Source organism: Pan troglodytes, chromosome 5, assembly GCF_028858775.2.
Source record: "Pan troglodytes isolate AG18354 chromosome 5, NHGRI_mPanTro3-v2.0_pri, whole genome shotgun sequence".
In the NCBI taxonomy this organism is placed as follows: domain Eukaryota; kingdom Metazoa; phylum Chordata; class Mammalia; order Primates; family Hominidae; genus Pan; species Pan troglodytes.
Genome location: NC_072403.2, coordinates 176902901 through 176916345, shown reverse-complemented (window position 1 = coordinate 176916345; position 13445 = coordinate 176902901). Strand labels below are relative to the sequence as shown.

The window sequence follows — 13445 nt, the reverse complement described above, 5'->3', positions numbered from 1 at the left end:
CCCTTTGACCCATTAATCTCATATCTAGAAATTTAAATCAAGGGAATATTAAGGGATAGGTGCCAAGATTAGCTACAAGAATGTAGAGCATTGTGTCAATAGTGAAAACTTTGAAAACAAAATCAAACGTAAAACACTGGATCAGTGGTTGAATAAATTCGTATTTCTTCATAGTGATATACCTTCTAACCACTAAGTTACATAGAGCAAATTAAATGAAAAATAACTATTCTTTCAGAATTTATATTTACTGAACCTCTGCTTTTTGTGTGGAACTCTTCTAGCTACTGAGGATAAAGTAGTGAGCAAGACAGTTAAAATTCTCTATTCTCACAGAGCTTACCTACTAGTGAGTGCAAGATAATTTCCTATAAGTGCTTTAATAAAAATAACACAGATGAATGCAATAGAATAAGCCAGATTATGAAACAGTATATATAGCATGAACCCATTTTTATTTTTTGATTTTTGTGGGTACATAGTAGGTATATGTATGTATGGGGTACAGGAGACGTTTTGATAGAGGCATGCAATGTGTAACCATCACATCATGGAAGATGGAGTATCCATCCCTTCCAGCATTTATCATTTGTGTTACAAACAATCCAATTACACTCTTTTAGTTATTTTAAAATGTGCAATTAAATTATTATTAACTCTAGTCACCCTTTGTGCTGTCAAATACTAGGCATTATTCATTCATTCATTTTTTTTTTTTTTTTTTTTTTTTTGAGATGGAGTCTTGCTCTGTCCTTCAGGCTGGAAAGCAGTGGCGCAATTTCGGCTCACTGAAACCTCTACCTCCCCAGTTCAAGCAATTCTCTCACCTCAACTTCCCTAGTAGCTGGGATTGCAGGAGTGTGCCACTATGCCCAGATAATTTTTGTATTTTTAGTAGAGACAGGGTTTCACTATGTTGGCCAGGCTGGTCTCGAACTCCTGACCTCAGGTGATCCACCTGCCTTGGCCTCCCAAAGTGCTGGGATTACAGGCGTGAACCACCACGCCCAGCTCATTCTATTTTTTTGTACACTTTACATAGCCTCACCTCCCTCTCACCCCCCACTACTACTCTTCCCAGCCTCTCGTAACCATCCTTCTACTCTCCATCTCTGTGGGTTTAATTGTTTTAATGGCTAGATCCCACAAATAAATGTGAACCATCAATGTTTGTTTTTCTGTGCCTGGCTTATTTCACTTAACATAAAGACCACCAGTCCTCCAGTTCCATCCATGTTGTTACAAATGACTGAATCTTTTTTTTTCATGGCTGAATAGTACTTCATTGTATATACAGACCACCTTTTCTTTATCCATTCATCTGTTGATGGACACTTAGGTTGGTTTCAAATCTTGGCTATTGTGAACAGAGCTGTAACAAACATAGTAGTGGCAGTTATCTCTTCAATATATTGAATTCCTTTCTTTTGGGTATATACCCAGCAGTGGGATTGTTAGATCATATGGTAGATCTCTTTTTAGATTTTTGGGGAACCTCCAAACTGTTATCCATAGTTGTTTTACTAATTTACATTCCACCAACAGTGTATGAGGGTTCCCTTTTCTTCACAGCCTCATCAGCATTTGTTATTGCCTGTCTTTTGGATACAAGCCATTTTAACTGCGGTGAGATGATATTTCACTGTAGTTTTGATTTGCATTTGTGTGATGATCAATGATATTGTGCATGTTTTCATATGCCCACTAGCCTCATAGAATGAGTTTGGAAGTATTCTTTCCCCTTCCATTTTTTGAAACAGTTTGAGTAGTATTGCTATTATTTCTTTAACTGTTTAGTAGAATTCAGCAGTCAAGCCGTTAGGTCCCAGGCTTTTCTTTACTGGGAACATTTTTATTTCAGCTTCAATTTCTTCACTTGTTATTAGTCTGTTCAGGCTTTGGATTTCTTCCTGGTTCAATCTCGGTAAGTTGTATGTGTCTAGGAATTCATCCATTTGTTCTAGATTTTCCAATATACTAGCATATAGTTGCTCACAGTAGCCACTATCTTTTGAATATCTGCAGTATCAGTTGCAATGTCTTCTTTTTCATCTCTGATGTTATGTATTTGAATCTTCTCTCTGTTTATCTTAGTCTAGCTAAAGGCTTGTCAATTTTGTTTAACTTTTCAAAAAAACCAACTTTTTGTTTCATTGATCTTTTGTATTATTTTCTTTGTTTCAATTTCATTTATTTCTGCTTTGTTCTTTATGATTTCATTTTCCTACTAATTTTGGGTTTGGTTTGCTTTTGCTTTTGCTTTTCCAGTTCTTGAAGATGTATTGTGAGGCTGTTTATTTAGAGTTTTCCTTCGTTTTTGATGTAGGCACTTATAGCTTTGAACTTTCCCCTTATATTGTTTTTATTGTATCCCATAGGTTTTGGTCTATGTTTCCATTATTATTTGTTTCAAAAATCTTTTCAATGTCCTTCTTAATTTATTCATTGATCCAATGGTGATTTAGGAGCATATTATGTAATTTCCATGTAATTGTGTACTTTTCAAAATTCTTCTTGGTATTAATTTCTAGTTTTATTCCATTGTCATTAAAGAAGATGCTTGATATTATTTCAATTTTTAAAAATATTTTAAGACTTGTTTTGTGACTTAACATATGATCTATTCTTGAGAAAGAACCATGTGCTGAGAAAAAGTATGTGTATTCTGCAGCCATTGAGTGAAATGTTCTGTAAATATCTATTAGACTCATGTGGTTTATAGTACAGATTAAGTCTGATGTTTCTTTGTTGATTTTCAGTCTAGAAGATCGGTGCAGTGCTAAAAGCAGGGTGTTGAAATGTGCAACTATTATTGTATTGGGATCTATCTCTCTCTTTAGCTCTAATAATATTTGCTTTATATATCTGGGTGCTCCAGTGTTGGGTGCATACATTTACAATTATTGTATTCTCCAGCTGAATTGACCCCTTTATCATTATATAGGACCTTCTTTGTCTCTTCTTATATTAATAAATGTCTTGAAATCTACTTTGTCTGATGTTAGTAAAACTCCTGGTCTTTTTTTGGTTTCCATTGGCATGGAATATCTTTTTCCATCTCTTTATTTTCAGTCTATGTGTGTCTTTATAGGTGGAGTGTTTCTTATAGGCAACAGATCAGTGGGTCTCTCTCTCTCTTTTTTTAAAATTCATTCAGCCACTCTATGTCTTTTGATTGGAGATGTTAGTCTGTTTACATTCAGTGTTATTATTGATAAATAAGGACATGCTCCTTCCATTTTGTTATTTGTTTTTGGTTGCTCTGTGGTCTTCGCTTACTTTCCTTTCCTTCCTGTCCTCCATTAGTGAAGGTGATTTTTCTCTGGTGATGTGATTTAATTTCTTGCTTTTTATTTTTTGTGTATCCATTGCATGTTTTTTGTTTTGAGTTTACCCGTGAGGCTTGCAAATACTGTCTTATAACCCATTATTTTAAGCTGATAATAACTTAGCACTGTTTGCCTAAACAAACTAACAAGCAAAAAGAAAACTAGTAAAGACTCATCACTTTAACTTCGTTACTCTTCTTTTTAACATTTTTTGTCACTATATCTTACTGTACTGTCTATGTCTTGAAAAGTGTTGTAGTTATTATTTTTGATTGGTTCATGGTTTAGTCTTTCCACTTAGGATAAGAGTAGTTTATACACTACAGTTACAGTGTTTTAATGTTCTGTGCTTTTCTGTTTACTATTAGCAGTGAGTTTTATACCTTCAGGTGATTACTTATTGCTCATTAATATCCTTTTCTTTCTGATTGAAGTACTCCTTTTAGCATTTCTTGAGGTATGAAAGCCCTCAGCTTTTCTTTATCAGGGAAAGTATTTATTTCTTCTTCATGTTAAAGGATAATTTCACCAGATATACTATCCTAGAGTAAAGTGTGTGTGGTTTTTTTCCTTCAGCACTTTAATTATGTCATGCCACTCTCTCCTGGCCTGTAAGCTTTCCACTGAAAATTCTGCTGCTGCCAGATGCATTGGAGCTCCATTGTATTTTATTTGTTTCTTTTCTTTTGCTGTATTTAGGATCCTTTCTTTCTCCTTGATCTATGGGAGTTTGATTATTAAATACCTTGAGGTTAAATCTGCTTGGTGTTCTATAACCTTCTTGTATTTGGATATTAATATTATTCTCTAGGTTTGGGAAGTTCTCTGTTATTATCCCTTTGAATAAACTTTCTACCCTTATCTCTTTATCTCTTCTTTAGGGCCAATAACTCTTAGATTTGCCCTTTTAAGGCTACTCTCTGTATCCTGTAGGCATGCTTTATTGTTTTTTATTCTTTTTTCTTCAGCCTCCTCTGACTGTGTATTTTCAAATAGCCTGTCTTCAAGCTCACTAATTCTTTCTTCTGCTTGATTAATTCTGTGATTAAAAGACTCTGATGCATTCTTCAGTTGCATTTTTCAACTCCATAATTTCTCCTGTATTTTAAATTATTGCAATCTCTTTGTTAAATGTATCTGATAGAATTCTGTATTCCTTCTCTATGTTATCTTGAACTTCATTGAGTTTCCTCAACACAGCTGTTTTGAATTATCTGTCTGAAAGGTAACATATCTCTGTTTCCCCAGGATTGGTACCTGGTGACTTATTTAGTTTATGTGGTGTGGTTATGTTTCCCTGGATGGTGTTAATGCTAGTAGATATTCTTCAGTGTCTGGGCATTGAAGAAGTAGGGATTTCTTTTAGTCTTTGCAGTCTGGGCTTACTTGCACTTCTTGGGAAAACTTTCCAGAAATTCTAAAGGACTTGGCTATTGTGATCTAAGCTGTATCTGCTTTAGGGGGAAACCCAAATCCAGAAGTGCTGTGGTTCCAGCAGACTTGTAGAGGTACTTCCTTGATGGTCTTGGACAAGATCCAAAATAATTTTCTGGATTACCAGACAGACTTTTGTTCTCCTCCCTTACTTTCTCCCAAACAAGCGGAGTCCCTCTTTATTCTGAGCTACCTGGACCTAGGGGTGGAGTGACATAAGCACCTGTGTGGCCATCACCCCTAGGACTGAGTTGAGTCAGACCTGAAACCAGCACAGCACTGGGTCTTGCCCAAAACCTGCTCTAATGACTCCCTAACTACTGCCTATGGTTGCTTAAAACCCTGGCACTCTAAAATCAGCAGATGACAATTCTAGTCAGGCCTATGTCCTTCCCTTTGGGACAGCAAGTTACCCCAGGCCCTAGGGGCATACAGAGGTGCCAACCAGGAGCCAGGAGCTAGAGCCAAATACCTTTGAAGTCTATCTGTTGTTCTGCTGTACTGCAGCTGAGCTGGCAGTCAAACCACAAGGCACAATCCTTCCCACTCGTTCCTCCCCTTGCCAAAGGCAGAAGAGCCTCACTCCATGGCGACCACCACCTCAGGCCCATTAGAAGTACAGCCAAACGGCCGGACATGGTGGCTCAGCCTGTAATCCCAGCACTTTGGGAGGTCGAGGCGGGCAGATCACAAGGTGAGGAGATCGAGACAATCCTGGCTAACACGGTGAAACCCTGTCTCTACTAAAAATACAAAAAAATTAGCCAGGCGTGGTGTCAGGCACCTGTAATCCCAGCTACTCAGGAGGCTGAGGCAGGAGAATCTCTTGAACCTGGGAAGCAGAGGTTGCAGTGAGCGGAGATCCTGCCACTGCACTCCAGCCTGGGTGACAGAGCGAGACTGCATCTCAAAAAAAAAAAGAAGTATAGCCAAACCACTGTTGACATTCCCTTTAGGCCCACAGGTTCCTCAGTTAGCTCGTGTTGAATGCTGCCTGGCCTGGGGCTCACCCTGGCTCCTCTCTAAGCCAGAGTGTGTCCAGAAATGCCATCCAAGAGCCAAGTTCTGGAACTGGGGACCTTAAAAGCCTGTTTGCTGCCCTACCCCGCTGTGGCCAAGATGGTACTTAAGGTACAAGACAAAGTCCCCTTTACTTTTTCCTCTGCTTTTCTTAAGTAGAAGGAGTCTTACTCTATAGCCACCTTAGTTGTGAATGTCCTCAGTTTCACCTGAGGTCAGCAAGTTTCAGCATCTCGCCTAAGGCCCTCAACATAATACTTGGGTGTCACTGCTGGTTATTCATGGCCCAAGGACTCCTCAGTTAGCAGGTGATGGATCCTTCCTGAGGGGAGTTCTTTCCTTCAAGACAGTGAATTCCTTCCTTTGGTTCTCTTCTGGCCCAGGGTATGTCTACAAATATTCGGGAGCTAGGGCCTAGAACAGGGGCCTCACAATTCTGACTGGTGCTTTATCATGCTGTGGCTCAGCTGGTACCCGAGATGCAAGACAAACTCATACCCACTCTTTGACATCCTCTCCTCAAGAAGGAAAGAAGGGTCTGTTTTGGAGCTGTGAATTGTGCAGCCTGGGGTTAGGGGAGGAGAGATGCCAGCACTCTCTTAGCCACCCCAGTTGGTATCTCAGTGGGTCATGTACTCTCCCGGTCCATTGTCTCAGCCCAATTCAGCCCTAGGACTTGCTTTAGGCGTTGCAGTCCTTGTGGTCTAGACTGCCTTTCAAGTTTATTTGAGGCCCCATTGCATCTTAGCCCATGGTGGTGAGGCTTATAGATTTTTGCATCATCATTCTCTCATTAATTTTTTTTATGGAAATCCCTCCTGGCATGCTATTCCCAATGAATTAGTCTCTCTTTCTCTCTTCACTTATGTACTATATATATAGTACTTCATATATATATATATATATATATATATGTATATAGATTATATTTGTATACATATTCATTTTGTTTATTCTTTTTCTAATTCAAATAATTTTGCAAGAAACCTCTTTATGTTCTAGTACTTTAATTTCTATGGGTTAAATTGAAGAGTGAAGTTTTATTGTTAAAATATATGTGTATATATATTATTCTTTATAATTTGATAGATGTTGTCAGATTATTTTCTAAACAAAAGTAGTATCGTTTCTCACTTTCAGTAGAAATGTTTGAAAGTATTCTTTACCACACATACCGTATTGGAAATAGTTTTTATAGCTTATATATTTTCAGACTGACTGACACGAAGTTATATATTATTGTATATTTATTTACATTTGTCTGAATGCTAGTGAATTTGATCTTTTCATACGTTTCATGGCCTTTCAATTTGCACTTCTATTGATCATTATGTTTCAGTTGCTCTTGCATTATTTGTTTCCTTCTTGTAAATCTGTAGTTGTCATTTTATATTATAACTAGTAACACATTATCATCTTCATAATAAATTTTTCCAGCTCACATGTTTTTCTACTGGCATTTTTCACAGTAACTTTTGCTATATAAAAGTTTAAATTTTTCTGTAATTCAATATGCCAATTTTCCTGTAATTCAATATGCCAATTTTCCTTTTAAAAATGCCTGGGCTTCAAGCCTTGGTTAAAAAGAGAATCGCTCCGACCCTTATTTTTAGTCCCCTAGGTTTTCTGTAAGCATTTACTTTTCTGTTGGCATTTACTTTTTTAACATTCAGCACCTTTAATTTATCTAAAATGTGCTTTAGACTATGGTTTAAGATATGTGTGAATGTAGAATCCCTGTATGTGTCTTCTGGATAGACAGCCAACTGTGGCAATACCATTCATTAAACAATCTATTGATTTTTGATTGAATTATGCTAATGCCTGTGTGACATACTGACATCCACATGTGTTTCACTGATTGATTTCTCTAATTTCAAGTTTCAGTAGCAGTCAACTAGCTTATCATGTTTTACAAACACCCCAAAATGTCCTTGTTTTACACCAACAAATGTTGATTTGCTGCTCATTCTGCACATGTGATGCACCTATTTTGAGATCTGTGGTGAAGCAGTCTCTATTTACATGCATCCTTCCACTATCACACAGCAAAGAGAAGGGACACATGGTGAAGCACTCACTTGTGTTTCTGCCTGGAGACACACTCAGTATCTATGCTCGTATTTCATTGACTAAAGCAATTCACATGGTCATATTACTTTAAGAAGAATGGGAAAATACCAGAAGAAGTAGAATTACTATTAAGAACCATAATGTTCCCCTTCCATACAAATACCCTACTGATTTGATTAGTATTTTTGATAATGTGAATCGGTCTGTTTTATCAGTTCGAAAATTCCTTAGTCTTTTTCTCTTCAAATACTGCATCCACCACCTTTTCTATCTTTAGTCTCTTACTGGGGAAATAGACTATGTCTGACTTTCTAATTCTATCTCCATTGTTTTTTATTATTTTCCATTTCAGACTCTTTGCCCTCTATGCTACAAAGAGGACAAAATAAATTATTTTGTTGTATTTTTCTATCCAATAATTTCTTTTCCGGTTGTGTCTTTTAAAAAAAAAATATAAGATTTTACTTCATTTTTAGCGTTTTTCATTTGCAGAAGTTCTGGTTAGTGTTTTTGCAGGATTGCTAAGACATTTTTAATAAGTCCCTATTTTCTGAAATTCTTTCAAAGTTAATTTACATTTATTCAATCACAGTAAGATAATTGCTGGTATGGTTTGGCTCTGTGTCCCCACCCAAATCTCATCTCAAACTGTAATCATCATGTGTCAAAGTGGGAGGTGATTAGGTCATGGAAGTGGAGTTGTCCATATTGTTCTCATGATAGTGAGTGAATTCTCATGAGATCTGATGGTTTTACAAGTGTTTGGCAGTCCCCACATTGCCCTTTGTTTCTCCCGCCACTAGGTAAGACTTGCCTTGCTTCCCCTTTACCTTCCACCATGATTTAAGTTTCCTGAGGCCTCTCCAACCCATACGGAACTGTGAGTCAATTAAAACTCTTTTGTTTATAAATTACCCAGGCTCAGGCAGTATCTTTATAACAGTGTGAGAATGAACTAATATAGATAATTGGTACTGGGAGTGGGGTACTGCTATAAAAATGACCTGAAATTATGAAAGCAACTTTGGAACTGGGTAATGGGCAGAGGTTGGACCAGTTTGGAGGGCTCAGAAGACAGGAAGATGTGGGATAGTTCAGAATTTCATAGAGGCTTATTGAATGCTTTCAACCAAAATGCTCATAGTGACATAGATAATGAAGTACTGGATAAGGTGGTCTCAGATGGAGATGAGGAACTTATTGGGAACTGAAGCACAGGTCATGCTTGCTATGCTTAGGCAAAGAGACTAGCAGCATTTTGTCCCTGTCCTAGAGATCTGTGGAACTTTGAATTTGAGAGACATGGATTTAGGATATCTGCCAGAAGAAATTTCTAAGCAGCAAAGCACTAATTTTGAACACATTCAGGTTTATGCATCATTTACAGAGATGATTTGAAATTGGAACACATTTTTAAAAGGGAAACAGAGCATAAAGGTTTGGAAAAATTTGCAGCCTAACCATGTGGAAAAAAAAAAAAAAAAAAGAAGACATTTTCTGGGAGGAATTCAAGCCCAAAGAACTTTGCATAAATAACAAGGAGTCAGATGTTAATAATTAAGACAATGGGTCAAATGTCTCCAGGGCATGTCAGAGTCCTTAGTGGCAGCCCCTTCCATCACAGGCCTGGAGGCCTAGGAGAGAAAAATGGATCTGTGGGCTGGGCCAAGGGCCCTACTGCTCTGTGCAGCTTCATGACATGGTGACCTGCGTCCCAGCTGCTCCAGCTCCATCTGTGACTAAAAGGGGCTGTGATGGTTAATATTAACTGTCAACTTGATTGGATTGAGGGATGCAAAGTATTTTTCCTCAGTGTGTCTGTGAGGGTGTTGCCAAAGGAGATTAACATTTGAGTCAGTGGACTGGGAGAGGCAGACCCACCCTCAATGTAGATGGGCATCATCCAATCAGCTGCCAGTATAACTAGAATAAAGCAGGCAGAAGAAGGTGAGAGAAGTCAACTTCTTGAGATTTCTGGCTTTCATTTTTCTCCTGTGCTAGATACTTCCTGCCTTGAACATCAGACTCCAAGTTCTTCAGCTTTTGGACTCTTGGACTTAAACCAATGGTTTGCCAGGGGCTCTTGGGCCTTTGGCCACAGACTGAAGGCTGCACTGTCAGTTTCCCTACTTTTGAGGTTTTGAGACTTGGACTGGCCTCCTTGCTCCTCAGCTTGCTGACAGCCTATTGTGGGACTTCACCGTGTGATCCTGTGAGTCAATTCTCTTTCATAAACTCCCTTTCATATATACATCTATCCTATTAGTTCTATCCCTCTAGAGGACACTAATACAGATTTTGGCACTGGGAGTGGTTCTAGAGGAACAGAATTTTAAGAGTGTATTTTTTTGTTGCTGGTTTTGGGATTTCTGAAGTTGGCTGCTTAATCTGATTAGACCCAAAATGCTAGGGTCTCTACTTTTAATAGTATGGAGAACACTGACAGTTCCTGACATGAACTGTTTAAAGAGTTATTCAAAATAAATGCATTTAAAACCTCTGATTTACCACTCTTGAGAAGCAAGAAGTTTAGTGACTGTATACATAGTACCTTCAACCGTATGTGGAGAACCAAGGAATATAATGAAATTGATTAGTTGCTCCTAAATTCGCTGAAGAAAATTATGAAAGAAAAGGACGAGCTCAAGGATTCTTACTCCCAGTTCCAGAAGCACATACTGAGCCTCCAGTCTTCTACAGTTGCCTTGAGTGAGAGTCTTATTTCCTGTAGACAAAGGACTGAAATTGTGGAAGATCAGACACAAGCTCTTTTCATGTGAGTGGCTGACCAGCAATGAAAAGTGCTCTCTCAGTCTCGCCAGGGCATTGGTTGGAAAAGAATGGGACCCTGCAACTTGAAATGGGGGTGTGTGGGAAGACCCTAATGAAGTTGAAGACACCGAGCTTGTAAATTCTAATGAGGCCTTTTTGCCAGAGGAAACAGGAGCTTTTTTGCCCCCACCCCCAGTGGTGGAAACATACCCTCCCCACCCATGCTGCCATCAGCCTTTTCACCTTAGTCTGATAAGATAAACCATGCACTGCTTGAGGCAACAGTGATGGCCTCCTCTGAGGCAGTTGCCAGGACTCACCCTCAACACACCTATTTGCTTATAGACTAGACTCAAGTCCTGGCAGGTTCCTAGAGGTGAGGTTCAGAGTGTGACTCATGAGGAGGTGTGCTACACTTCAAAAGAACTTCTTGAGTTTTCTAATGTATATAAGCAAAAATCTGGAGAACAGGCATAGGAATGGATATTAAGGGTGTGGGATAATGATGGAAGGAACATAAAGTTGGATCAGGCTGAATTTATTGATATGGGCCCACTTAGCATGGACTCTGAATTTAATGTTGCAGGTTGGGGAGTTAAAAAAAAAAGTTCTCATAGTTTATTAGCTTGGTTAGCTGAAATGTGAATAAATAAATGGCCTACTGTGAGTGAGCTAGGAATGTCTAATCTCCCTTGGTTTAATGTAGAGGGAGAGATCCAAAGGTTAGGGAGGCTGGGATGGTGATGTGGATTAGTCACTTTAGACCTATTCATCCCTGCTGGGAGGTTCCAGAAGACATATCCATGATCATACCCTTGTGAAATTGATTTTTGATAGGAGCACCTGAGTTTTTGAAGAGCTCTGTGATTGCTCTTCTGTGTATGGCAGATCTTATAGTGGAAACCACAGTTACTCAATTCGAAAATTTAAATGCAATGGGAATAATTGGATCCCAAGCTGGCAGAGGCCAAGTGGTGGCACTCAATCATCAAGGGCAATGTGGGTGTAGTTACTGTAATGAACAGCACAGATAAAGGAGCAATCAGAATAGTCTGACTCATGCAGAGCTTTAGCATTGGCTAATTAATCATGGTGTTCCTAGAAGTGAAATTGATAGGAAGCCTACTGCATTTTTACTTAATTCGTATAAGCAGAAAACTTCCAGGTCGAGTGGACAAAACACTAATTTAAATTATAAAAATAGAGAATCACGACCCCTCAATCAATTTCCAGACTTGAACCAGTTTACAGACCCAGAACCACTTGAATAAAGTGGAAGTTGGGTCCCCTTGAGGAAGGACTCCACTACACATACCGACAATTTATACTGTTCATCTTTCTCCCATCCTTCCCCAAGGAGACCTCTGGCCTTTTACCAGGGTAACTGTGAGTTGGGAAAATCGGTATGATAAAACCTTTCAGGGACTACTGGACACTGGCTCTGAGCTGACGTTGTTTCCAGGGGAACCAAAACATCATTGTGGTTCTCCAGTTCAGTTAGAGTACGGGCTTATTGAGTAAGGTAATTAATGGAGTTTTAGGACAAGTTCAACATTCACTGGGTCCAGTAGGTCCCCAGTTTCATCCTGTGGTCATTTCCCCAGGGCCAGAATGCATAACTGGCATAGACATACTTAGCAGCTGGCAGAATCGCCACATTGACTCCCTGACTGGTAGGGCGAGGGCTATTATGGTGGGAAAGGCAAAATAGAAGCCATTAGAGCGACTCTACCTAGAAAAATAGTAAATCAAATAAAGTCACATCTCTGAAGGGATTGCAAGGATTAGCACCACCACCAAGGACTTGATAGACGCAGGAGTGGTGATTCCCACCATGTCCCCATTCAATTCTCCTATTTTGCCCGTGAAGAAGACAGTTGGATCTTGGGAAATGACAGTGGATTATCACAAGCTTAACTAAATGGTGACTCCAATTGCAGCTACTGTATTGGATGTAGTTTTATTGCTTGAACAAATTTACATATCTCCTGGTACCTTGTATGCAGCCATTGATTTGGCAAATGCCTTTTTCTCCATTCCTGTCTATAATGCCTGCCAGAAGCAAGGCCACAATATACCTCTACTGTCCTACCTCGGGGGTATATCAACTCTCTGGCTCTGTGTCATAATCTTGTTTGCATGGATCTTCATGGCTTTTCACTTCCAAAACATATCACATTGGTCCATTACAATGGTGATATTATGCCAATTTGACCCATTGAGCTAGATGTAGCAAATGCACTGCACTGGACTGAGAAATTTGCATGTAAGGAATGGGAAATAAATCCAACTAAACATCAGAGACATTCTACCTCAGTGAAATTTCTAAGGGTCCAGTGGTGTGGGGCCTGCTGAAATATTCCTTCTAAGGTGAAGGATAAGTTGTTGCATTTGGCACCTCCTACAACTAAGAAAGTTGCACAACACCTAGTGGGCCCATTTGGATTTTGAAGGCAACACATTCCTCATTTGGGTGTGTTACTCTGGACTATTTGTTGAATGACCTGAAAGGCTGTCAGTTTTGTGTGGGTCCAGAACAGGAGAAGTCTCTGCAACAGGTCCAGGCTGCTGTGCAAGCTGCTCTGTCACTTGGGCCATATGACCCAGCAAATCCGATGGTGCATCCCTCAGGCAGACAGGGATGCTGTTTGGAGTCTTTGGCAGGCACTTATAGGTGAATCACAGTTGAGGCCTCTAGGATTTTGGAGCAAGGCCCTGCCATCTTCTGTATATAACTACTGTCCTTTAGAGAGACCACTCTTGGCCTGTTACTGGGCTTTGGTAGAAACTGAATGCTTGACTATGGGTCATCAAGTC

General features: G+C 39.2%; 1 long non-coding RNA gene across 8 annotated transcripts in view; it reads left to right on the top strand.

Moving 5' to 3' along the window:
- The window catches only part of LOC104007069 (uncharacterized), a 197831-nt gene that overhangs the window by 142284 nt on the left and 42102 nt on the right, over positions 1-13445 (top strand). For 5 of the 8 annotated variants that reach the window (XR_010158245.1, XR_010158244.1, XR_010158243.1 and 2 more), the window contains 2 exons: positions 8660-8736; positions 9858-10068. The exons of 1 other annotated variant lie outside the window; for it this stretch is intronic. This is a non-coding gene — a long non-coding RNA (uncharacterized LOC104007069). Of the gene's footprint in view, positions 1-1379; positions 1925-8659; positions 8737-9857; positions 10069-13445 lie in introns of those variants that run through there. 2 more of the 8 variants (XR_008548727.2, XR_008548728.2) reach the window with 2 other exon arrangements.